The 25,904-nt window shown below is 38.9% G+C and overlaps 1 protein-coding gene across 1 annotated transcript in view; it reads right to left on the reverse strand.

Annotated features, from left to right (window-relative positions):
• RNF24 (ring finger protein 24) overlaps positions 1–24,584 on the reverse strand; it is a 106,655-nt gene extending 82,071 nt beyond the window's left edge. The window contains exon 1 of the mRNA XM_040247885.1: positions 24,470–24,584. The gene's annotated coding sequence lies outside the window, so the exon portion shown is untranslated. The remainder of the gene's footprint in view (positions 1–24,469) is intronic.
• Positions 24,585–25,904: the final 1,320 nt, after the last annotated feature.

Genomic DNA, 25,904 nt, shown 5'->3' on the forward strand with positions numbered 1-25,904 from the left:
TGAGAGCCCATATGCTGCAACAAAGATCCTGCATGCTGCAACTAAGACCCGATGCAACCAAATAAAAAAATTCAGAAATCAAAAAGGGAACATGGAGAGATCTTGAAAACATCATGCCTAGGTAAAAGATGCCAGTCAAAAAGGATCACCTATTGTATGATACCATTTATCTGGTCTTTTATAGAAAGCCCAGAATAGGCAAATCTATAGGAAGAGTATGTCAGTAATTTCTCAAGGGTAGGAATGGTGTATGTGGGGGGATAGTGGCAGCACTGGGAATGATGGCTATGTGAGTAGGGCTTCTTTTGAGGATAATGATAATGAAAATATTCTAAAATTGATTGTGATGACAGATGCACAACATTTTGAATATGCAAAAAACCACTGGACTGTAAAATTTAAATGAGTGAACTATATGGGATATAAACAACATCTCAATATAGCTGTTAGAAAAAGGAGTGTGGTAGTCTTAGCCACAGCAATCAGACAAGAAAAAGAAATAAGAGGAATCCAGACTGGAAAGGAAGAAGTAAAACTGTCACTGTTTGTAGATGACATGATATTATACACAGAAAATATTAAAGACATCACCAGAAAACTACTAGAGTTCATCAATGAATTTGGTAAAGTTGCAGGATACAAAATTAATACAAAGAAACCTGTTGTATTTCTATATACTAACAAAGAACTATCAGGAAGAGAAATTAAGGAAACAATACTATATACCATTGCCTCAAAAAGAATAAAATACCTAAAAATAAGTCTAACTAAGGAATTAAAAGATGTGTAGTTAGAAAACTATAAAACACTGATGAAAGAAATTGGAAGATGACACAAACAAATGGAAAGATATACCATGTTCATGGATTTTTAACAGACAATGACAATACTGTCAAAATGACAATACTGTCAAAAGCAATCTATTTTTCACAGAACTAGAACAAATAAATATAAAATTTGTATGGAAACACGAAAGACCTTGAATAGCCAAAGTAATCTTGAGAAAGAAGAGCAGAGCTGGAGGTATCATGCTCCCGGATTTCAGCACAAAGCTACATTAATCAAAATAGTACAGTATTGGCACAAAAAGAGACACACAGATCAATGGAATAGAATGCATGCATGTGTGTGTGCATGCTCAGTCATGTCCAACACTTTGTGACCACAGAGACTGCAGCTCGCCAGGCTCCTCTGTCTATGGGATTTCCCAGGCAAGAATACTGGAGCAGATTGCCATTTTCTACTCCAAGGGATCTTCTCGACCCAGGGACCAAACCCACATCTCCTGTGTCACCTGCATTGTCAGGTAGATTCTTTATCACTGAGCCACCTTGGAAGCCCATGGAATAGAATTGGAATGTGCTCAGTTGTATTTGACTCTTTGTGACCCCATAGAATGTACCCTGCCAGGTTCTTCTATCTGTGAGATTATTCTATCAGGGATACTGGAGTGGGCTGACATTCCTCCTCTAGGAAATCTTCCCAACTCAGGGACCGAACCTGTGTCTCCTAAAGCTCCTGCACTGGCAGGTGGATTCTTTACCAATGGGCCACCTAGGAAGCCATGAAATAGAATAGAGAGCCCAAAAATAAACCCATGGATTTATGGCCAATTAATCTATGACAAAGAAGCCAAGAACATACAACAGCGAAATTATAGTCTCTTCAATAAGTGGGGAAAACTGAACAGCTACATGTAAAAGAATGAATATTTTCTCACACTCTATGTAAAAATAAAATAAAAATTGATTAAAGAGCTAAATATAACACTGGAAACCATAAAACTCCTATAAGAAAACACAGGTAGAACACTCTGACATAAATTGTACCAATATTTTTTTGATCTGTCTCCTAGGCAAAGGAAACAAAAACAGAAATCAACATGTGGGACCTAATTAAACTCAAAAACTTTTACACAGCAAAAAGCATGACAAAAGGAAAGCAATGACAAAACAAAAAGACAAACTACTGAATGGGAGAAAATGTTCACAAATGATATGACCAATAAGGAGTTAATATCCAAAATATATAAATAACACATGCAACTCAACATCAAAAAAAAAAAAAAAAAGCAATCTGATTTAAAAATGGGCAGAAGACCCAAACAGACATTTTTCCAAAGAAGACACAAAGATGGCTAATGAGCACATGAAAAGATGCTCAACACTACTAATCACCAGAGAAATGCAAATCAAAACCACATTGACATATTACCTCACACCTGTCAGAATGGCTATCATCAAAAAATACAAAAATAACAAATTTTGGTGAAGATGTAGAGAAAAGGGAATCTTTGTACACTCGTGGTGGGGATGCAAATTGGTGCAGCCACTATGCAAACTATGAGGTTTCTCCAAAAACTAAAAACAGAACTACATTCAGTTCAGTTCAGTTCAGTCACTCAGTCATGTCCTACTCTTTGCAACCCCATGAATCACAGCATGCCAGGCCTCCCTGTCCATCACCAACTCCCATAGTTCACCCAAACTCATGTGCACTGAGTCAGTGATGCCATCCAGCCATCTCATCCTCTGTTGTCCCCTTCTCCTCCTGTCCCCAATCCTTCCCAGCATCAGGATCTTTTCCAATGAGTCAACTCTTCGCATCAGGTGGCCGAAATATTGGAGTTTCAGCCTCAGCATCAGTCCTTCCAATGAACACCCAGGACTGGTCTCCTTTAGGATGGACTGGTTGGATCTCCTTGCAGTCCAAGGAACTCGCAAAAGTCTTCTCCAGTACCACAGTTCAAAAGCATCAATTTTTTGGCATTCAGTTTTCTTCACAGTCCAACTCTCACATCCATAGTGTCTAGCAATTTCACTCCTAGGTATTTACATAATAACAACAACAAAAACCCCACCAAAACACTAATTCAAAAAGATACATGCATTCCAACATTCACAGCAGCATTATTTACAATAGCCAATATATGGAAGCAATCTAAAGTGTCCATCAACAGATGAATGGATAAAGAAGATGGGGTCTGTATACACAATGGAATACTACATCATAAAAAAGAATGAAATCTTGCCATTTGCAGTGACATGGATGGACTTGCAGGGTGCTGCTGCTGCTGCTGCTAAGTCACTTCAGTTGTGTCTGACTGTGATCCCATAGACAGCAGCCCACCAGGCTCCTCTGTCCACAGAATTCTCCAGGCAAGAATACTGGAGTAGCTTGCCATTTCCTTCTCCAATTTAATTGCTAAGTCACGTCTAACTCTTTGGATCCCCATGGACCATAGCCCATCAGGCCCGTCTGTCCATGGGATTTCCCAGGCAAGAATACTGGAGTGCCATTTCCTTCTCCATGCAGGAAACTATGCTAAATGAAATAAGTCACAGAAAAACAAATACTGTATGTCATAACATGTATGTAGAATTTTAAAAAACACAACACACTAGTGTTGTTGTTCAGTTGCTAAGTCATGTCTGGGTCTGTGTGAGCCCATGAACTGCAGCACGTCAGGCTTCCCTGTCCTTCACTATCTCCCCAAGTTTGCTCAAATTAATGTCCACTGAGTCAGTGATAGCATCCAACCATCTCATCCACTGTTACCCTCTTCTCCTCCTGCCCTCAATCTTTCCCATTATCAGGGTCTTTTCCAACGAGTCAACTCTTAGCAGGAGGTAGCCAAAATATTGGAGCTTTAGCTTCAGCATAAGTCCTTCCAATGAATATTCAGGGTTAATTTTCTTTACGATTGACTGGTTTAATCTTCATGCAGTCCAAGGGGTTCTCAAGAGTCTTTTCAAGCACCCATAGTTTGAAAGTATCAGTTTTTCAACACTCAGCCTTCTTTATGGTCCAACTCTCACATCCACACGACTACTGGAAAAACCATAAATTTGACTATATGGACCTTTGTTGGCTTTGATGTCTCTGCTTTTTAACATGCTTTCTAGGTCTGTCATAGCTTTTCTTCCAAGGAGCAAGTGTCCTTTAATTTCGCGGCTGCAGACACCATCCACAGTGATTTTGAAGCCCAAGAAAAAGAAATCTGTCACGGTTTCCAATTTTTCCCCATCTATTTGCCATGAAGTGATGGGACCAGATGCCATGATCTTAGCTTTCTGAATGTTGATCTTTAAGCCAGCTTTTCCATTCTCCTCTTTCACTTTCATCAAGATGTTCTTTAGTTTTTTGCTTTCTGCCATTAATATCATATCATCTGCATACCTGAGGTTGTTGACATTTCTCCTGGCAATCTGAATCCAGCTTGTAACTTATCCACCCCGGCATCTCACATGATGTACTCTGCATGTAAGTTAAATAAGCAGGGTGACAACACACAGCCTTATAGTCCTTTCCCAACTTTGAATGAGTCCATTGTTTCATGTCTGGTTCTAATTGCTGCTTCTTAACGCTGTATACAGGTTTCTCAGGAGGCAGGTAAGGTGGTCTGGTATTCCCATCTTTTTAAGAATTTTCCACAGTTTGTTGTGATCCACACAGTCAAAGATTTTAGCATAGTTATGAAACAGAACTAGATTTTTAAAAGGAATTACTTTGCTTTTTCTATGATCTAGCCGATGTTGGCAATTTGATGTCTAGTTTCTCTGCCTTTTCTATATCCAGCTTATACATACGGAAGTTCTTGGTTCACTTATTGTTGAAGCCTAGCTTGAGGCATTTTGAGTATTACCTTGCTAGCAAGTGAATGAGCACAATTGTGTGGCAGTTTGAACATTCTTTGGCATTGCCCTTCTTTGGGACTGAAATGAAAACTGACATTTTTCAGTACTGTGGCCACTGCTGAGTTTTCCAAATTTGCTGGCATACTGAGTGCAGCACTTTAACAGCATCATCTTTTAGGATTAGAAATAGCTCAGCTGGCATTCCATCTCCTTCACTAGCTTCATTTGTGTAATGCTTCCTAAGACCCACTTGACTTCACATTCCAGGATGTCTGGTTCTAGGTGACCACACCATCATGGTTATCTGGTTCATTAAGACCTTCTTTGTATAGTTCTTCTGTGTATTCTTGCCACCTCTTTTTAATCTCTTTTGGTTCTGTTAGGTCCTTGTCCTTTCTGTCCTTTATTGTGCCCATCTTTGCATGAAATGTTCCCTTGGTATCTCTAATTTTCTTGAAGAGATCTCTAGTCTTTTCCATTCTATTGTTTTCCTCTATTTCTTTGCATTGCTCATTTAAGAAGACTTTCTTATCTCTCCTTGCTATTCTCTGGAACTCTGCATTCAGTTGGGTATATTGTTCCCTTTCTCCTTTGCCTCTCACTTCTCTTCTTTTCTCAGCTATTTTTAAGGCCTCCTTAGATAACCACTTTGCCTTCTTGCATTTCTTTTTCTTGGGATGGTTTTAGTCACCACCTCCTGTACAGTGGTGTGAACCTCCATCCATAGTTCTTCAGGCACTCTGTCTACCAGATCTAGTCCTTTGAATCTATTCATCACCTCCACAGTATAATCATAAGGGATTTGATTTAGGTCATACCTGAATGGCCTAGTGATTTTCCCTAATTTCTTCAATTTGAGCCTAAATTTGCAATAAGGAGCTGATGTCAGCTCCAGGTCTTGTTTTTGCTGACTGTATAGAGCTTCATCTTTGGCTGCAAAAAATATAATCAATCTGTATTCAGTATTGACCATCTGGTGATGTCCATGTGTAGAGTCATTTTCTGTGATGTTGGAAGAGGGTTTTGCTATGAACAGTGTGCTCTCTTGACAAAATTCTATTTGCCTTTGCCCCGCTTCATTTTGTACTCCAAAGCCAAACTTGTTTATTACTCCAGGTATCTTCTGACTTCCTATTTTTGCATTCTAGTCCCCTACCTATGATGAAAAGGACATCTTTTTTTGGTGTTAGTTCTAAAAGGTCTTGTAGGTCTTCATAGAATTGTTCAACTTCAGCTTCTTCAGCATAGTGGTTGAGGATAGACTGGATTACTGTGATATTAAATGGTTTGCCTGGGAAATGGACAAGTCGCTCTGTCATTTTTGAGATCGCACCCAAATACTGCATTTCAGACTCTTCTGTTGACTGTGAGAACTACTCCATTCCTTCTAAGGCATTCTTGCAAATGGTAGTAGATATAATGTTCATCTGAATGAAATTCGCCCATTCCCATCTATTTTAGTTCACTGATTTCCAAAATGTCGATGTTCACTCTTGCCATCTCCTGTTTGACCACACTGAATTTACCTTGATTCATGGACCTAACATTCCAGGTTCCTATGCAATACTGTTCTTTACAGCTTTGGACTTTACTTTCACCACAAGGTACATCCACAACTGAGAGTCATTTCCGCTTTGGCTCAGCATCTTCATTCTTTCTGGAGCTATTTCTCTGTTCTTTCTCAGTAGCATACTGGACACCTAACAACCTGAGGGGCTCATCTTTCAGTGGCATATCTTTCTGCCTTTTCATACTGTTCATGGAGTTCTCAAGGCAAGAATACTGAAGTGGTTGCCATTCACTTCTCCAGTGGACCACAGTTTGTCAGGCCCTGACTAGCAGGGACATGTCCTTCAGCCACTTCACATACCTGGATGGTATGCTCGGCGCCCAGGGTGTCCCACCACTGGCCTCGTTGAGTGTGTGACCCTTAACTGGCTGTTGGATGTTGGTCAATGTGCCGCCTGGGAGGTGAGGCAGCGGCCCTGCTGGAGTTGCAGGAAAGAGGGTCTGGTGAAGGCTGGAGCTGATGTTGGAGGATGCCCAGAACAGAAAGTTCCCTGGCCTCACTGTTGCTACTGGCCACTCTGGGGCTGATCTGCCACCCAGGAGCAGAGTGCACCCTGGTCTCTTCACTGCCATTTGGTGCCCTGGGGCTGATCCATTGCCCCAACACACTATTGAATATAACAAAACAGAAACAGACTCACGAACTAAAGGTTATCAGTGGGGAGAAGGAAGCAAGGAGGAGCAAGATAGAGGCAGAGGATTAAGCAGTACAAACTACTATGTATAAAATAAATAAGGTACAAAGAAATATTTGTACAGCACAGGGAATATAATCAACATTTTATCATAACTTTAAATGGTATATAATCTATAAAACTTTTGAATCACTATGCTATATATCTGAAAGTAATATAATACTATAAATCAAGTATACCTCAATTTTTTAAAGTTACTTCCTGAAAAAAAAGGGAGGGAAGAAAACTGACTTAAGATAACCATCAGAAATGAGATACCCAAAACCTCCTAACAACTTAAGAAAGTATATAGTACCATTAAGTGGTAACAATTTCTTTTATCTTCTGACCACTACTGGAATGGAACTTCTAACCAGCCAGAGTTAGGTAGCCAGGTTGAAATGGCAGCATAACTGGTCTCATATTTATGAAAAGGACGGAACTGAGTAACAGAAAAGATTGTTCTTGTGTTCACCCTTTCCATGGCTCCACCCCTTGCCTAACAACAACAATCACTAGGACAGAACTTTATTAAAGGTGATAAACTATACTCACAATAACTTCTGAAGTTACTCAATTATAAATTCAATAATTCTTAAAGATTCCATTGTAATTATTCCTTTTGAGGCTAAGAGAGGTAGTACTTCACCAAAGCCAAACAGTTAATAAATAGTAGGGCCACATAAGGGCTTCCCTGGTGGCTCAGATGGTAAAGAATCAGCCTGCAATGCAGAAGACTGGTTTTGATCCCTGGGTTGGAAAGATTCAGCCCCTGGAGAAGGGATTGGCAACCCACTCCAGTATTCTTGCCTGGGAAATCCCATGGATAGAGAAGCCTGGTGGGCTATAGTCCATGGGGTTACAAGAGTCAGACATGACTTAGCTACTAACACACAGGGCTACTTAAGTTACTTAAATCCCAACTTAAAAACAAAAAGAAACAACTTACTTAAATGCCACATGCTTTCCACCACATCACCTTATTTCTTTTTTGCCTATATAAAAATAAGCTTGTAACTACTGTGTAAAAATATATACTTAGGGTTTAAAGAGTTAGAAGTTAGTTTGAATAAAATCTAAATGCAGCCTCTGCTCTACTGATTTCATTGCACTTGTGGTTAGTTATCTTAGCCTGAAAAAAGTCCTGAACTTTCTCGTGAGGAGTCAATTTTCTTCAGCTTTATAGAAACCTTTAAGTCAGATAATATATACAATGTCAGAAAAAGAATATTAAAATTACAACCTCAGATCTAATAAATTCAGATGTTACCCATACCATCATTAAATGAAGTGGAGTTATTCAACAAGAGTGTCTTGAGACATGGGATTTCTATAAATTCAGATTAAACAATACCTGGCACTTAAAAGATACTCAATAAATATTATTGGGAACTGGACAAAGGCTGTAGGGTAGGGCACAAGCCCAGAGGCTTCTGGCTACAAATGAGGATAAGGAGACAACACAGTTGAAACACGTATTTCCAGAGGGTTCTCTGAATAAAAGAAAAGTGAAAGTGAAGTTGCTCAATCGTGTCCGACTCTTTGCGACCCCGTGGACTGTAGCCCACCAGGCCCCTCCGTCCATGGGATTCTCCAGGCAAGAATACTGGAGTGGGTTGCCATTTCCTTCTCCAGGGGATCTTCCTGACCCAGGGATCGAACCCAGGTCTCCCGCATTGCAGGCAGATGCTTTAACCTCTGAGCCACCAGGGAAGCCCATATGAAAAAAATGTTTTTGTATTAAATTTTGTATTGGCATATAATTAATTTACAATGTTGTATTAGTTTCATGTGTACAGCAAAGTGATTTATTCATACATATATTCATTCTTTCTCAGATTCTTTCCTCATAAAGATTATTACACAATACTGAGCAGAGTTCCTTGTGCTATACATTAGGTCCTTGCTAGTTATCTATATATAGTAGTGTCTGCTTGTTAACCAAGCTCCTGAATTATCCCTCCCCACTACCTTTTCCTGTTGGTAACCATAAGTTTCTTTTTTGACATATTTTGTAAATAAGTTCATTTGTATCATTTTAAAAAATTAGATTCCACATACGAGTGATATGGTATTTGTCTTTCTCTGTATGACTTACTTCATTTAGTATGATAATCTCTAGGTCCATATATGTTGCTGTAAATGGCATTATTTCAAATCTTTTCATGGTTCACTAACATTCTATTGTATATATGTACCACATCTTCTTTATCCATCCCTCTGTTGATGTTGATGGACATTTAGGTTGCTTCCATGTCTTGGCTATTGTAAATAGTGCTGCAATGAACTGAGGTGAATGTATCTTTTCAAATTATAGTTTTCTCTGGATATATGCCCAGGAGAGGGGTTGCTGGATCACATGGTAGTTCTAATTTCAGCTTTTTAAGGAACCTCTATACTGTTATACATAGTGGTTGTACCAATATTTTAATACATTGCTACCAACAGAGTTAGGAGAGTTCCCTTCCCCCCACATCTACTCAGCATTTATTTGTAGACTTTTTGATGATGGCCATTCTGACTGGTGTGAGGTGATACCTAACTGTAGTTTTGATTTGCATTTCTCTGATAATTAGTGATATTGAGCATCTTTTCAAGTGCTTTTTGTCCATCTATATGTCTCATTTGGAGAAAGGTCTATTTAGATCTTCTGCTCATTTTTTGATTGGGCTTTGTTTTTGATATACAGTGTGTGAGCTACTTTATTGTATATTTGAGAGATTATCCTTTGTTGACTGCTTTGTTTGCAACTATTTTCTCCCATTCTGTGGGCTGTCTTTTCATTTTGTTTATAGTTTCTTTTGTTGTGCAGAAGCTTTTAAGTTTAATTAGGTCCCATATATTTGTTTTTACTTGCACTACTCTAGGAGATGGATCAAAGAAGATATTGCTACAATTTATGTCAAAGACTGTTCTATGTTTTCCACTAAGAGTTTTATAGTGTCTGGCCTTACACATAGGTCTTTGATTCATTTTGAGGTTGTTTTTGTGTATAGTATTAGGGAATGTTCTAATCTCCTTTTACATGTAGTTTTCTCAGCACCACTTACTGAAGAAACTTGTCTTTTCCCCACTTAATATTCTTGCCTTCTTTATCATAGATTAACTGACTATAAGTGTGTGGGTTTATTTCTGGGCTTTCCATCCTGATTTATTGATTTGTATTTCCGTCCTTGGGCCATACCATACCTGTAGCTTTATAGTAAAGTCTGAAGTCAGGGAATGTGATTCCTCCAGCTCTGTTTTTCTTACTCAGGATTTCATTGGCTATTTGGGGTCTTTAGTGTTTCCATACAAATTAACAAAAATTTTTGTTATAGTCTGTTAAAAACATCATTGGTAATTTGAAAAGGATTGCAGTGAATCTGTAGATTACCTTGGGGAGTATTGTCATTTTGACAATATTGATTCTTCCAATCAAAGAATATGGTATATCTTTCTGTTTATATGATCTTTGATTTCTTTCATCAGCTCCTTATAGTTTTCAGAGTACAGGTCTTTTGTCTCCTTAGCCATGTTATTTTCACGTATTTTATTCTTTTTGATGGGATGGTAAATGGGATTGCTTCCTTAATCTTCCTTTCTGATCTTTCATTGTTAGTGTAGAGGAATGCAAGAGATTTCCATGTATTAAGTTTTATCCTGCAATGTTACCAAATTCATTATTGAGTTCTAGTAATCTTCTGGTAGTATTTTGTTTCTGATTTTAGAGAGAGTGACTTCAGCTTTTCACAGTTGAAAATGATGTTAGCTGTGGGCTTGTCATATATTGCCTTTATTATGTTGATATAGGTTCCCTGAATGCCCACTTCATGGAGACTTTTTATCATAAATGGTTGTTGAAGAAGTATGTACTTTCTTCTTTATCTGAATAGTGAAAGCAGCCATACTACTCAGCACCAAGCATAATGCTTGCATAGAGGAAGTGTTTTGCAATCATCTGTTTTAATTCAATAGGTAGGGAAATGTAATTTTCAGCACTAAAACCATTTTAGAGTCCTGATGAGGAATAATCAGTTCAACTGACTAAAAATGATTATACTGATTTTATCTATGGTCTTTTGAGGCATCCCTCTATAAAGGTATTCTTTATCTTTCAGAAAAGACCCATAGTACTATTATTTTAAAATAAAACAGCATAATCATAGCAATATTTTGCTGACGGACAAATCATAATAGCACATACATTTAATGATCTCTCAAATATGATTAGAGGCTGTCTAGAGATGGTTATGAAGCTAAAAACACCCGTTTAATTTTCATTTGATATCAAAGTTACTTTCCCCAGAATACACAGATTCAGGAGATAAATAAACACAACTGGCTTAAAGTAAAATGAAGCAAGAAAAATAAGTAAGGCTTTATATTTGCATGACCTTATTCAGTAATTTTACTGAATAAGAATGTCAAGACATGAAGTTAAACAAGAGGTATTATGAGAAATAGTAATCAAAGGATTTTTTCCCATAAAATACAATTTAAAGAAAAAGAATGATATTCAATGAAGAATTCTCCCTGCCTTTGAAGATATTTAAGCATTAATTCTATAATACATAACCTTGATTTCTTTAGTCTACACACAATCTCATGAAAACACTCACCACATGTTAGGGATATACTATGTGAAAAGCTCAGTCTAAGAAGAGTGACTGGTTTAGACATTCAGGGGCTGGGTCATGCTGACTCTGGAAATCTCTCAATTTTAAAAACTAATTAAATAAGAAATTGAAGTACAGATGGTGTACAATAGTGTATAAGCTACAATCGAGTGATTCATAATTTTTAAAGGCTATTTATACTATAAACTACTCCATTAATAGTTATTACAAAATATTGGCTCTATTCTCTTCCAATTTTTAAATTTTAATCTAATTAGTACTCTTACCTCTTTGCTGCTTGATTTTAATTTATAAAAGCCTTTCATTTATCTTTATCTGTAACTTCCAGAGCAGAGTGTACATTCTCAACTGTTAAAAAAAACAAGGACTTCCTTGGTGATCCAGTGGTTAAGAATCTGCCTTCCAATGCAGGGTGCATGGGTTTGATCTCTGGTTGGGGAACTAAGATCTCACAAGCTGCAGGCCAACTAAGCCCTTGCATGGCAACTGGAGAAGCTTGTGTGCCACCACTACTAAGCCCATTTACTCCAGAACCTGTGCTCTGCAACAAAAGAAGCCCACGTGCCACAGCTAGAGAAAGCCTGCATGCTACAACAAAGCCCACATGTGACAATGAAGACTCAGAGCAGCAAAAAAAAAAAAAAAAAAATCACATTTTTACTACAGTACTCAGAAGTTCATTGTATATTTATTAAAACAAAAGATTACACAATTCCTTTTATCCTGATTCAAATTCATTATCTCTTATCAATAACATTAGCAGTGTAAGATTACTTGGCAATCTCTCATACAAAATGTATTTCAGAGTAACCCGAAACAATCTTAGTTGAGGATACACAGGTCTTTCTTTATAGAACTCCTGATAATAAATGTAGAAGAGAGGACAGCATAAGAAAATCACCATTTTGGGATTTCCCTGGTGGTCCAGCGGTTAAGAATCTGACTGTTAATGCAGGGAACATGGGTTCCATCTCTGTTCTAGGAGGATCCCATACACTAAGGAGCAACTAAGCCTTTGCGCCATAACTACTGAGACTGCACTCTAGAACCCATGAGCCACAGCAACTGAGCCCACGCACCACAACAACTGAAGCCCTCCTGCCTAGAGCCTGTGCTCTGCAACAAGAGAAGCCACCACAATAAGGCCAAGCACTGCAACTAGAGGGTAGCCCCTACTGGCTGCAACTAAAGAATGCCTGCATACAGCAATTTAGACCAGTGTAGCCAAAAATAAATAAATAAATAAAAATTAAAAAAAAAGAAAATTACTATTTTGCCACAAAGGATGCTGACATGACCATCAGTGTGGTCTCTCAGCATCACTAGAAGTGAGGTAGCCAGAACTACCCCACTACCCCAGCAGGACTCTGGATGTGATGTAATATTAAGCATCTCCTAAGCATTCTTGCCAAAAAATTTAAATCTGTTTTAATCAAATCCAAAAAATGAGAAATTCCATAAGACAATTGACCTGGTTCCTATAACTAGTCCATGACACACAAAGAAAAAGTGGGGAGAAAGGAAGGAGGAACTACCCTAAATCAAAACAGGCATGAGGCACAAAATGACCAAACATGATCTGTGGACTCTGAAGTCCTGGTGTGAACAAATCATCTCCGAAAAAAGATATCCTTGAGATAATCAGGCAAACCTTAACAGCATCTAGCTATTAGATGATACCAAGGAGTAACTGTTAATTTTATTAGGTACGAGAATAGCATTTTGGTTCTGTAAGACAACATCCTTATTTTAAAAAGATGCATATAGAAGTATGTCAGGAAGTATGTACAAAAATGCCTTGGATTTGCTTTAAAATACCTCAGCAAACAAAGTAAAAGGAAAAAGGATAAATGACATATTTCTGAATGTATTTACAGTTACTTATAATAAAAAAATTAAGAAGAAGAACCTCATTAGCAAAGAAACCTGAAAAATAGTACAGGTCAATAATAAATGGATCAATGAAAAAATTAACGCTGCAGTGCTTATTTAGATACTGAATGAGTTATATGGAAAATATCAATTTTCTCTTTGTATCATACAGTTAGTGCTAAAAATTGTGCTATAAAGCAAATATCCCCCACTGCTCCACAAATTCACACACTGAAATCTAATCCCCAATGTAATGGTATCTGGAAGTGATTAAGAGTTGAAGGTGACACCCCCAAGAATCAGATTGATGCCCTTATATAAGAGGCCCCAATAAAAAAAGACTCTAGATAGCTTCCTCACCCCTTCCATCACAGGAAGACATAGCAAAAAGACAGTGAAAAATACTATCTATGCACTAGGAAGTGAGCCCTTACCAGACACTGAAACTGCTGGTCTTGGATTTCTGAGCCTTCAGAATGATGAGGAATTTCTGCGGGTATTTTGTTATAGCAGCCAGAACAGATTAAGACAATCTGACACCTGTGAAATATAAAGTTTTATTCCTGAGGTAGGTTATACTACTGAAAACCCATGGCAAAGACTAAGAAGTTTTACAGGATGCATTAAGAAAATTTTTTTAGGAATCCAACTTTTTCCTCTCCTCAAAACTGTGGAGTTTATATAATTCTGGAGTTCTAAATAGATGGAGGCAGTGAATTGAAATAGAGAAAACTGAAACACAGAAAACAGAAATCACAGTTTGCATTTTGAACTGAACTGTGCGAGCTTTGGATTATCCAGGTGGACTCTAAACCCAATGACAATGTCTTTATAAGAAAGAAAAAGAAGACCATGTGGACATGGAAGCAAAGAATGGAGTTATGTAGACAAAACCAAGGAATGTGTGGAGCAACGAAAAGTTGGAAGAAGCAAGGAAGGATTCTCTCCTAGTTTTTGGAGGGAGTGCAGCAACTCTGTTGACACTCTGATTTCATTCAGACTTCTGGCCTTTCAAACTGTGAGAGACTAAATTTCTACTGTTTCAGGCTGTCAATTTTGTAGTAATTTGTTACAACAATGCTAGAAAACTATACAGCCTCTTTGCTGCATTCTAACAAATCATTTTTATTTACCTCACTTTTATTTACTGCAAAAGTTCTATAATGGATAATTACTTCAAGAGTATCAAAAGAAATAAAAAATATATACGCTCCCCAAATCTCTCCTTATTTGCCAGCCATTTTCTGCAAAGGTCTCTAAATTTCCTTTATCAATAGTCTTTCAGGGAATTCCCTGGTGGTCCAGTGGTTAGGACTTGGCACTTTCACTGCAATAGCCTGGGTTCTATCCCTAGTCAGGGCTAAGATCTCATAAGCCACTTGGTGTGCACCCTCTAGCCTTGATTGTTCCAAAAGTCCCAGTGCAGGATACCAAGTGAAAGTGAAAGTCGCTCAGTGGTGTCTGATTCTTTGCGACCCCATGGACTGTAACCTGCCAGGCTCCTCTGTCCATGGAATTCTCCAGGCTGGAATACTGGAGTGGGTAGCCGTTCCCTTCTCCAGGGGATCTTCCCAACCCAGGTCTCCCGCATTGCAGGCAGATTCTTAACCATCCAAGACACCAGGGAAGTCCCACCTGAATAGCAAGATACCAGCTGAATAGAAAAGATCTGTGTTCTTATGAAAGTTGACAATATCAACTGAGACATGTGGTGGGTTGGAGAATAAAAGCCTGGGTTCTAAACCTGACCCAGGTGACTATGTGAACCTAAACAGCTTACTGCTTTGACTTTTTGCTTTATCATTCGTTAATAACCCTTTGAGAAATGCTGTAAGGAGTAAAGAAGAAATGCGTGTAGATTCTGACATTGTTGTCTAGTTGCTAAGTTGTGTCCGATTCCTTTGCAATCCCATGGACTGTAGCCTGCCATGCTCCTCTGCAAGAGGAGGATTTTTCAGGCAAGAATACTGGAGAGGGTTGCCATTTCCTGCTCCAGAGAATGTTCCCAACTCAGGGATCGAACCCACATCTCCTGCATTGGCAGGTGGATTCTTTACTACTAAGCCAACTGGGAAGCCCAAAAGATACTGACATGAAAGGTTTTTACTATAGGTTAGCTAATGCGAAAGATGATTTCTGGGTACTATATTGCTTCTGGCTATTGATATACTGTTCTATTATATTAAAAAAAAATCTTGCTACCACAAAATTTCCTCTGGACTGCTTTCAAGGACAATTAATAAATTTAGGTAAAATCTTTTTAATTATAGTCAAGCATGAAATTTCCAACACACTTCTGAAGAAGTTTCGCAATTTCTTTTGTACTAAAGGAAAAGAATGAAAGCCTACACTTTTGATTTATGTTTTCACCAATTTTCCATAAATTATACTGGCTCATACTTTGATGTTTGCCAAACTTTATCTCTCAGTCTAAGATGAAGAGCTTATTTGGATATTTCAAGTTTATACCACAAGCAAAATTTTTCATGCTCAGAGTTAGGAGAGAACAATAAAGAGGTACAAGTAACTTATAATATTTTGGTTTGCCTAGATGAACTTAACAAACAGGTAATACAGCACCATTCAGACTCCAAATTAAAAAAAATAATTAAAGATAACATAAAGCATACTGATAGACTACTGGTGAAGTTATTAACTTTGAGAATTCAATAAACACTGTCATCAAATGAACTACTCATTATACCTGCAGTGCCATATTTGTACTTCTTTTGTTCTCAATTAAATAATTATAACATTAAGTTTGCTAGAAAAGAACTGTATCTGATACAAATACCTGTCTAGTTAGGAAAACATAAATAATAGACAAAATGATTTTAAGACAACATGTATAATTAATGTTCTACAGAAGCCACAAACTTCTATAGTTGCTAAAATAGTAAGCAACTCAAAATACACCTAACAGCATTGAATCCATAAAAATTCAAGTTGCATTATACTTTTTCAGAGCAAAATCACTATGTAATATGAGGTCTACTTGTAATGCCATCTAAAAAGTAGCTTCCTTTCCTTGCCATTCAGGTTTGTTCCAACTCAAATCCATGGAGGTGCAGAGCAACTATCTGGTGTCATACTGTCTTTACAGCAGGTGGAGGGCCTAGGCTGACTTTCCCAACCAAAAGTAAGGCCACTGGTCAGTTGTTCCTAGGCCAGCTAGTATGGTACAGTGTCTAATTCCTACCTTCAGAGCAGATAAAGCTCAGTCAGCTGGCTTTCAAAGGACTGCCTGCACTAGTGTTCACATTTCCTTTCAAACCATCTGGCATTCTTTTTGTATCTCCAATTTATCTAACACTACATTCTAATGTCTGAAATGCTCAGATAATTGGAGGCATCTCCACTGCCTACCTAGATAAGAAAAAGGCAGAGTAACTGGTAAGTCAATTACTTCAAGAAACAATTTCTAAAATTAAAAATCAAGACAGAAAATAAGGGGTATAGACAATTTAACACGTGGAAAAGTTTTAAGACTCCCTTAAGGCTGGCTGGACACAATCTCCCTACTTTGGACTTCTATTAATACATAGCCTGTCTTTATCCCTCAGTGAGGCCTGTAAAATGGATTTTGTATTATATCATATATTTATCTTCCTAGCTAGCTAGTAAGTGAAAAGAATACTATCTTATAACTACTTTAAAAAAATCTGTTGATGACATACTGGGTGTTTTAAAAGTTCCATTACCATAAATAAGAAAATTGAATGAAAAATAACATGAATTAACACAAAGAAGCAGCCTCACCTCTGGGCAAGCCAAATAAACAAAGTACAGAACTTGGCTTAAAATAAATATATTTCATCAAGTTATCAAAATGATTTCTCAGTGACCAAACTGCTGGGAAGTGCTAGGGGGTGCTCATCTGTCAATGAAGATCATTTAATCAATCTGTCAATATTATGTGGGGGTAATGTGGGGAACAGAGGAGCAAGGAATTAGAAAAAATCCAACAAAACTAAAAACAGGAGAGTCACATTCATAGTCAATATACTCTAGGAGATATAAATACTTCAAACAAAAATACTACAGTGACAAAAAAGAAAAAATACAAAACTACAGTGACCAAGTCAGATCAAACATTAGAAACCAGAGAAGAGTATACAAACAATAACTGTAACTATTTTCATTGTATTAGCCACCATGTCAAGTACTGGGTTTAGCATTTTACATGTTATCTCACTTGATCCACACAACATATGAGGTAGGTACTTTCTTAGTTCCACCTTGCAGATGAGGAAACAGAGAGGTTAAGCTGCCCAAGGTCACATGGCAAAAAGTGAAAAGAACTAAAATTCAACTCCAATCAGTCTGACTGATCAATCAATCCAGGTGTAAGATTGCCAATTTAAATTATACTTAGGAAAGAACAAAATGTAATGTAACATAGGTAAAATTCAACCATTAATACAGTCTTCATAATTTTTCAATTTTCAAGTGTGGCAAAAAGTAGAGAATAATTTTAAAAAAATGAAAATTGATTTTCTTGTTAGAAATTTTTTTAAAAAGAGCTATTCTACCAGGTTAAGTATGTCAGTTATGCCTTTTTTGCCCATGTACTGAGTAGGTACTTGTGTCAATTGCTGTCCTAGGAACATAGTGGTAAACAGGATAGATGAGGTCTTGCTTTCCTGGAGCTCACTTTCCAGTGGAGGGTAAGAGACAAAAAAATTCAGTCAACAACAGAATTTCAGAGAGTGACACATAGTACAGAGGAGGTAGGGAGGAAAGGTGTAGACTACTCTTTTGAGACATTTAACCATGAAGGTAAACAGAAAGAAATGGATGTAAGGCAGGGGAAAGTTGTTTTAATTTTTTGTTGATTTTAAAGATGGGCAATATCAGAGTATGTATGTATGCTGATATTGATGGTGCCTTGGAAAGTTGTTGAGGACGTGAAAGAGAGCACAAAAGCAGAAGTCAAGTTCTTAACTAGCTCTGAGGGGGAGTAAGGTGGGGAGGCAAGTTGGCCTCTGATAGGAAGAAAACAGAAAACAAGGATTCTAAGCAAGGTGGATTTATAGATTTGGTGAGGAGAGGATGAGAAGTAACTGATAACTTTTAAACCCTCAATGAAGTATACAGCCCACTTATAACCATGGGGATGGGTGGGCTGCTTATGAAGTTAAAGAGTGTGGAGAGATTAATATAGGCAAAAATTAAGAATTACAAGTTATTAAGAATCTGGCAGTTTTCTGGGGGCAGTGATGAGAGTAGTCCACTTCAGATTTTTAGTCCTGAATCTGAAGTTCTCTAGTAATATTCAACTTATATGATATGAGCCCTTGGAGAAAGCTAAATGAGGAGTAAAGCAGCTGTAAATAGAAAAAAATTCATGGGCTAAAAAATATTTTAAAATATGTATCCCTGAGATAAACACTAAGTCACTGACTGTCCAAACAAGCCCTGGTCTATGTAACTCCATTTGCCTCTATCTTCATATCACAGAAATTCTTGCAAATAATGTGTTTGTCTTAGTTAGTCATGACGTATTTAACCATGAAGCTTATAGATTTTTTTTTTTTGGTCATAAATGGCTCTATCACTTCCTAAAGCAGATTAAAAAAAAATGCAACTGATGGTCTTCATGTTGATTCCAGAGATGATTACATTTCAATGCTGAAAGACATTTTCTCTGGTGTTAACTGATATTTCTAGTCAAAAGTAAACTGAAGATTTCATTTAAAAGTAAAATAAATAAATAAATAAAGCATTCCCTCAAGGTGGCTGCTTTTGATCATCCAACTGTATTCCTAAATGATGTTGGCTCAAGACCCAAAACATCCTGGGAAGCACAGGTTGTTTGCACAGGTTCAAGGAGAGGAAACAAAGATCGCACCTCTTGATGGAGGCATGTCAACATCATGAAGAATAGCAGACTAGGTGAGATAGTATGTATGCCTGTGTGCACATACATATAGATATTTGGGGAAATATTATCTGCCTCACAAGCAAAAGGAAAGAAAAAGGAACACCATGAAACACCATTTTGAGGAACACCATGAAATGTCAGAACACCAGGGATAAACAGAAGATCCTACAGTCTTTCAGAGTGGGAGGGAAAAGAGAATGGGGATTACAAATGGAAGCCTTCAAGAGACAGACACTAATTTTCAATCTAGAATTCAACATCCAGTGAAACCACCATTCAAGTGTGAGAGTAAATGAAGACATTCAGACATGCAACTTCTGAATTCAGAAAGAAATTTCAGAGTTTATAGATGTTCTTTCTCAGGAAGCTACTAAAGAATAAGGAAAACACAGGATCCAGGAAATCAAGGATGCAACATAGGAGGAAGGCAAAGAGAATTCACAGAAGATAAAAAGGGAGGTCCTATAAGACAGCTAGGAAATAGAAACGAAACAGATTATCTGAATATATTGAAAGATGATCATTTCTGTCATAAAATTTGAGGAGAATTTGTGACTGGTAAAAAGAAAACTAGGCAAATGAAGAACAAACAAAAGTGGCAATTATTTAACTCAGGAGAAATAAAGTTGTACAAGAAAGAAACATAATAGGTAATACATATCCAATACAGTTCATCTGTAAATTTAGTTATACTGCCACAGTCATATAAATACTGAATACTGACTTAACTGGAAACTGTAAAGTATAGATATGAGGTAGGGGGGGTTGAAGGATGGTTATGTGGAACAATTAAGTACTCAACTTCCAAACTAGAACTCTGTGGATAATATACAAAGGCAGAAAATCAAGGAATTGCAGTTTAAACATTGAAAATGAAATAAACATAAAGGTAAATGCTAGAAAGAACTGCTAAGAATTCAAAATAATTGAACCATATGAAACCACTGATTTTTGGTAACTCCTCAATCTAAAAAAAAATGGCAATTTCATATAGTTTAAGCTGCTATTAGGTTAGTGCAAAAAGTAGTTGTGGTTTCAGACTGTGAATTTTAAATCATTATAACTAGGCTCAAATACATCTTTATTAATCAAAATAGGAACCATTACAATCAACACATTTTTGTCAACAAGAAATAAGTTTTTTTATTCTTGTTGTGTAAAAATCTGTGCTTTGGGATTTGATAAACTTTTGGAAAACATTTTCTGCTTCCTGCTGGTTGTGGAAGCATTTTCCCTGGAAAAAGTTGTTGAGATGCTTGAAGAAGTGGTAGTCACTTGGCAAGAGGTCAGGTGAATATGACGTTTGAGGCAAAAACTTCATAGCCCAATTCATTCAAATTCTGAAGCTTTGGTTGTGTGACATGTGGTCAGGTGATGTTGTGGAGAATTGGGCCCATTCTGTTGACCAATGCCAGCTGTAGGTGTTGCAGTTTTCAGTGCATCTCACCGATTTGCTGAGCATACTTCTCAGATGTAATGGCTTTGCTGGGATTCAGAAAGCTGTAGTTGATCAGATAGGCAGCAGACCACCAAACAATGACTATGACCTTTTTTGCGGTGCAAGTCTGGCTTTGGGAAGTGTTTTGGAGTTTCTTCTCGGTCCAACCACTGAGCTGGTTGTCATATAAAATCCATTTTTCATTACACATTATAATCTGATCGAGAAATGGTTCATTGTTGTTGCATAGGATAAGAGAAGACTACACTTTAACATGATTTTTTTTGATTTTCAGTCAGCTCATGAAGCACCCACTTATTGAGCTTTTTCACCTCTCCAATTTGCTTCAAATGCAGAATGACTGTAGAACGGTTTATATTGAGTTCTTGAGCAACTTCTCACGTAGTTGTAAGAGCTTTGATGATTGCTCTCAATTGGTTGTTGTCAACTTCCAATGGCCAGCCACTGTGCTCCTCATCTTCAAGGCTCTGTCTCCTTTGCAAAACTTCTTGAACCACTACTGCACTGTACATTTGTTAGCAGTTCCTGGGCCAAATGTGTTGTTGATGCTGCAAGTTGTCTCTGCTGCTTTACGACCCATTTTGAACTCCCCCCCAAAAAAATCGCTGGAATTTGCTTTTTCTCTTACATCATTTCTATAGTATAACATAACCACATTTATTTAAGAATGTATTCCAATATCAAATGGCAAACTTCAACAATGCAAAATTGCAATTACTTTTGCACCGATCTAATAATACATTATGATAAGATTATTACTGATTTTAGAATAAACTGCCATTTGAAACAGAAAACAATTAGTATTTGGCTGCACGGCATATAGGAACTTAGTTCCCCCACCAGGGATCAATCCGTGCCCACTGTAGTGTAAGCAGACTCCTAATCACTGGACCACCAGGGAATTCCCAGAAAACAGTTACTGACAGAATGCTGGGAGGATAATGTATCCCAGTTTGGGTGACAAAGTGTCATCATATCGGAGAAGGCAATGGCACCCCACTCCAGTACTCTTGCCTGGAAAATCCCATGGATGGAGGAGCCTGGTGGGCTGCAGTCCATGGAGTCGCTAAGAGTCTGACATGACTGAGCGACTTCACTTTCACTTTTCACCTTCATGCATTGGAGAAGGAAATGGCACCCCACTCCAGTGTTCTTGCCTGGAGAATCCCAGGGACGGGGGAGCCTGGTGAGCTGCCGTCTATGGGGTCGCACAGAGTTGGACACGACTGAAGCGACTTAGCAGCAGCAGCAGCAACATAACAATATTAGTATTTCTAATGAATATAAAGATTATATTTATTAATAAAACAGCATATAACCTATTTTGGCAATATAGATACTACTTTGGAATTTTTCTTCAATCATCATCCTACAAAAATGCAAAACTATGGATTGGTAAAGATTTCGATTAACAGAATGCTGAATAACAAGGCCAGGATGTTTTTAGCTTCCTTTGTTGGTACAAACAATAGCCAAGTCATGCTTGCAAAATTAAAGTTGCCCAATATTGTAGTACTATGCAAGCCTATTTCAGTGATAATTCCGGTTACACTATGCTGTTTATTTAAGACTTCCCCTTATGATTTGTTTTAAAGGGCTTCCTAAAAGAGAAAAATCTTATGCAGGCAATTCATAAGTTATTTGGGTTGCTTCAGTATTAGTGACACTAGTTAATGTAATTAATGAAGCACTCATTTATGAGTTACCTTATTTTGAGTTAAATTCATAAAAATTTTTATTTAAATCTGATATCATAACACCAAAATGTCAAACTGAAAAATCAACTTTTATTAATTTTAACTTTTACAAAGAAAGAATTTGATCATGCTAACATAAGGTAAGATTTTTTTTACCAAGAATAATGGATCCTGTTCCAACCAAATGGAAAATTTCTCTTTCAAATTAAAAGCAAATGTTTGTAACAGAGGGAAATATACATAAACAGATGCTATGGAAGACTGCTTAGTTTCAACTTCATTTTGCACCGAAAACTACCAGGAATTAAAATACATGTTATTAAAAATAACCTTAAAGGGAATCTTAAAACTGAATCAATTCAACTATTCATATCCTCTAATTAGCTCCTCACTTTTTTTTTTACTGCTGCTATTCTGAATCAAAAGATCATAACAAAAGTATATTAATATTTGGAGGTATGTTTCCTACAACAACTGAGTTTAGCTAATTTCCTGTCACTCTGCAAAATTATAAGGGTACAAAAAAGAAACAGCAAGTGCAACCAACTATCTTCTAAAACTTATAAGATCTAGTTTAAGAGAGAAAAAGGTCCAAGTTAAACAGCAAGGAATAGCTGGTGCTATTATAACTGCTTCTTTTTAATTGGTCCATATCAGCTGTGACTCCTCATAACTTCACCAAGAAAACAAAGTCAGGCAGGCAGTCCCCACAGAGCCAAAGTCTGTGGGAAACTGCGGAGCTTCCTCCTCTCTCTGGGGATGAGGACAAAAAAAAAAAAAAAAAAAAAAGGTGTTCTGTTTTCCAATAGTCCTGTAAGAGGTGCCACTGAGCTGGGCTGCACAACCAGACAACAGAGGACAGGAAAATTCAGATCAAAGCAAGGGCGCATGCCAGGGAAATATGCAATAACACCCTTTGCCAAAGAATTACGGGGGGAAAAAAAGGCAAGGAGGCGGGGAGAACCTGCTGGACCACCTTCTTATTAACACAGGGAGGCAGGAAGAAACAAAATCTGCCTGTACTGAGGAGCTGAAAAAAGTGTCCTAGATATACTGGAGCATTTCTATAGACAACGTATATCAATATACAGTCATAATTACCAATTAACAAAAAGCAGTGTTCTATATGTACTATTCTCATGTACATATACATGAGTATATGACCATTTGCCAACACCCGGAAAGCAAGTGTTCTGGATATACTGAGAATATAGACATATATTGAGAATATAGACACATATTTTCAGTTAACAAAACCCACTGGTTTTGCAGCAAGAAACAAAGAAATACTGTTTGAAGGAATGCCAGAGACAGAACTGGCTGAAGATCTGATGAAGGAATATGTCTTTTTTTCCTCAACCCCTTTAAACGATCTCCGATTCGCTCATTTCAGAGGTCACATACAAACCATTAAGTCTCTGGAAACAAAAGAGGGGCCTTAATTCTCTGGCCTGTGGAAGCACACACGGCCCCCCACTCACAAATGAGGCCAGCACCTGACTTTCATTAATGAGTAAGCGAGGCAAGAGATCTCATCCCAGACCACTGCTTATATCCAGTGACAAACGGGCATGAGACAGACGCCACAAAGAAAGGGGAGGAGCAGACGGGGACCAGGAAAACACTGCCACGCCGCGCCCCCCCAAGGCGCGTTCCCACGGCCAACAGGGAGGCAGCAGTCTTCGCCATCCTCGTCCTCGCTCCGGGCACATCCCAGCAGCTCCCACGCCCGGGGACCAGACGCGGGGCACGGGCTAGCTGGGCGCACAGGGCGCCGCGAACCTTATCTCTGTGGTCTCTCGGTGACAGCTCCGCGCCTCCCTTTGTGCGAGACTCACCCTCCTGTTCGTGCGCGGACCCTCCTCCGCGCCCCTCCCGGCCCAGGGCCGCTGTCCTACCCGTCCCAGATCCCGGCCGAGGCGCCGGGAGTGTGAGCGGGGGAGGCTGGCGCGGGCCCACGGTCTCCTTAGCATCCCGAACCCGGACCTGCCCGGTCCCTTACTCCCCAAACCAGGGGGCGACGGCGTTCAGTGGCCCAACGCTCGCTTGCTTACTTACTCTGTCGTGCCGGCAGCGGCGGCGAGCGTGCTGGGACCGTCAGCTCCGGGCAGTAAGCAGCGGGCGTCTGGCTGACCGAGCGCGGCTGAGGTGGCAGCGGCAGACGGCGCGCCACAGCCCCGGCGAGGGGCGGGCCCAGCGGGGGAGGGGCGGGCGCCGCGCCTCTCATTCATGCAGCGGGGGCGGGGTGAGGGAACCCGGATGGCCGGGCAGCCCCGCCCACCTCCCTCAGTTGGCCTGTGCTTCAGAGTCCGTAGTGCGCAGGCGCGGCTCTCTGGAGTCAGAGCCTGCTTCACCCCCTGGAGATGTCCTAGGGAGGAGTTGCGGCCTTCTGCTTCTTATATTTAGTATTTTTGCTCGACCTATAAAGTTTTAAACTGAAAAATTGGAACTGCCACCTCTCCCTAGCATTCAGTCCACCAGCATCGCAGGGACACAGAGTGGCATGAATAAGGAAGACACCGCCCTTTCCTCCAACTGCTTCATCTGCAGCAGGTCCTCTCAGACCTCTGAGACCCAGAATCTGCCCAAATAGTGGAGAGCAGCGTGTGCAAGAGCGAGTGCATTACTTTATTTGCATTGACCTAGTCTGTTTAGTCCCCAGCTCCCATTTCATAGAGCAGGCAAAAAGCTGTGGTACATATACACAATGGAATATTACTCAGCCGTTAAAAAGAATACATTTGAATCAGTTCTAATAAGGTGGATGAAACTGGAGCCTGTTATACAGAGTGAAGTAAGCCAGAAAGAAAAACACCAATACAGTATCAGTTCAGTTCAGTTCAGTTACTCAGTCGTGTTTGACTCTTTGCAACCCCATGAATCACAGCATGCCAGGCGTCCCTGTCCATCACCAACTCCCAGAGTTCACTCAAACTCACGTCCATTGAGTCGATGATGCCATCCAGCCATTTCATCCTCTGTCGTCCCCTTCTCCTCCTGCCCCCAATACCTCCCAGCATTAGGGTCTTTTCCAATGAGTCAGCTCTTCACATGAGCTGGCCAAAGTATTGGAGTTTCAGGTTTAGCATCAGTCCTTCCAATGAACACCCAGGACTGATCTCCTTTAGGATGGACTGGTTGGATCTCGCAGTCCAAGGGACTCTCAAGGGTTTTCTCCAACATCACAGTTCAAAAGCATCAATTCTTTGGCGCTCAGCCTTCTTCACATCCAACTCTCACATCCATACATGACCACAGGAAAAACCACAGCCTTGACTAGACGGACCTTAGTCAGCAAAGTAATGTCTCTGCTTTTCAATATGCTATCTATGTTGGTCATAACTTTCCTTCCAAGGAGTAAGCGTCTTTTGATTTCATGGCTGCAGTCACCATCTGCAGTGATTTTGGAGCCCAAAAAAATAAAGTCTGACACTGTTTCCACTGTTTCCCCATCTATTTCCCATGAAGTGATGGCACCAGATGCCATGATCTT

The sequence above is a fragment of the Oryx dammah genome, unplaced genomic scaffold (assembly GCF_014754425.2).
Source record: "Oryx dammah isolate SB20612 unplaced genomic scaffold, SCBI_Odam_1.1 HiC_scaffold_10, whole genome shotgun sequence".
Classification (NCBI taxonomy): Eukaryota; Metazoa; Chordata; class Mammalia; order Artiodactyla; family Bovidae; genus Oryx; species Oryx dammah.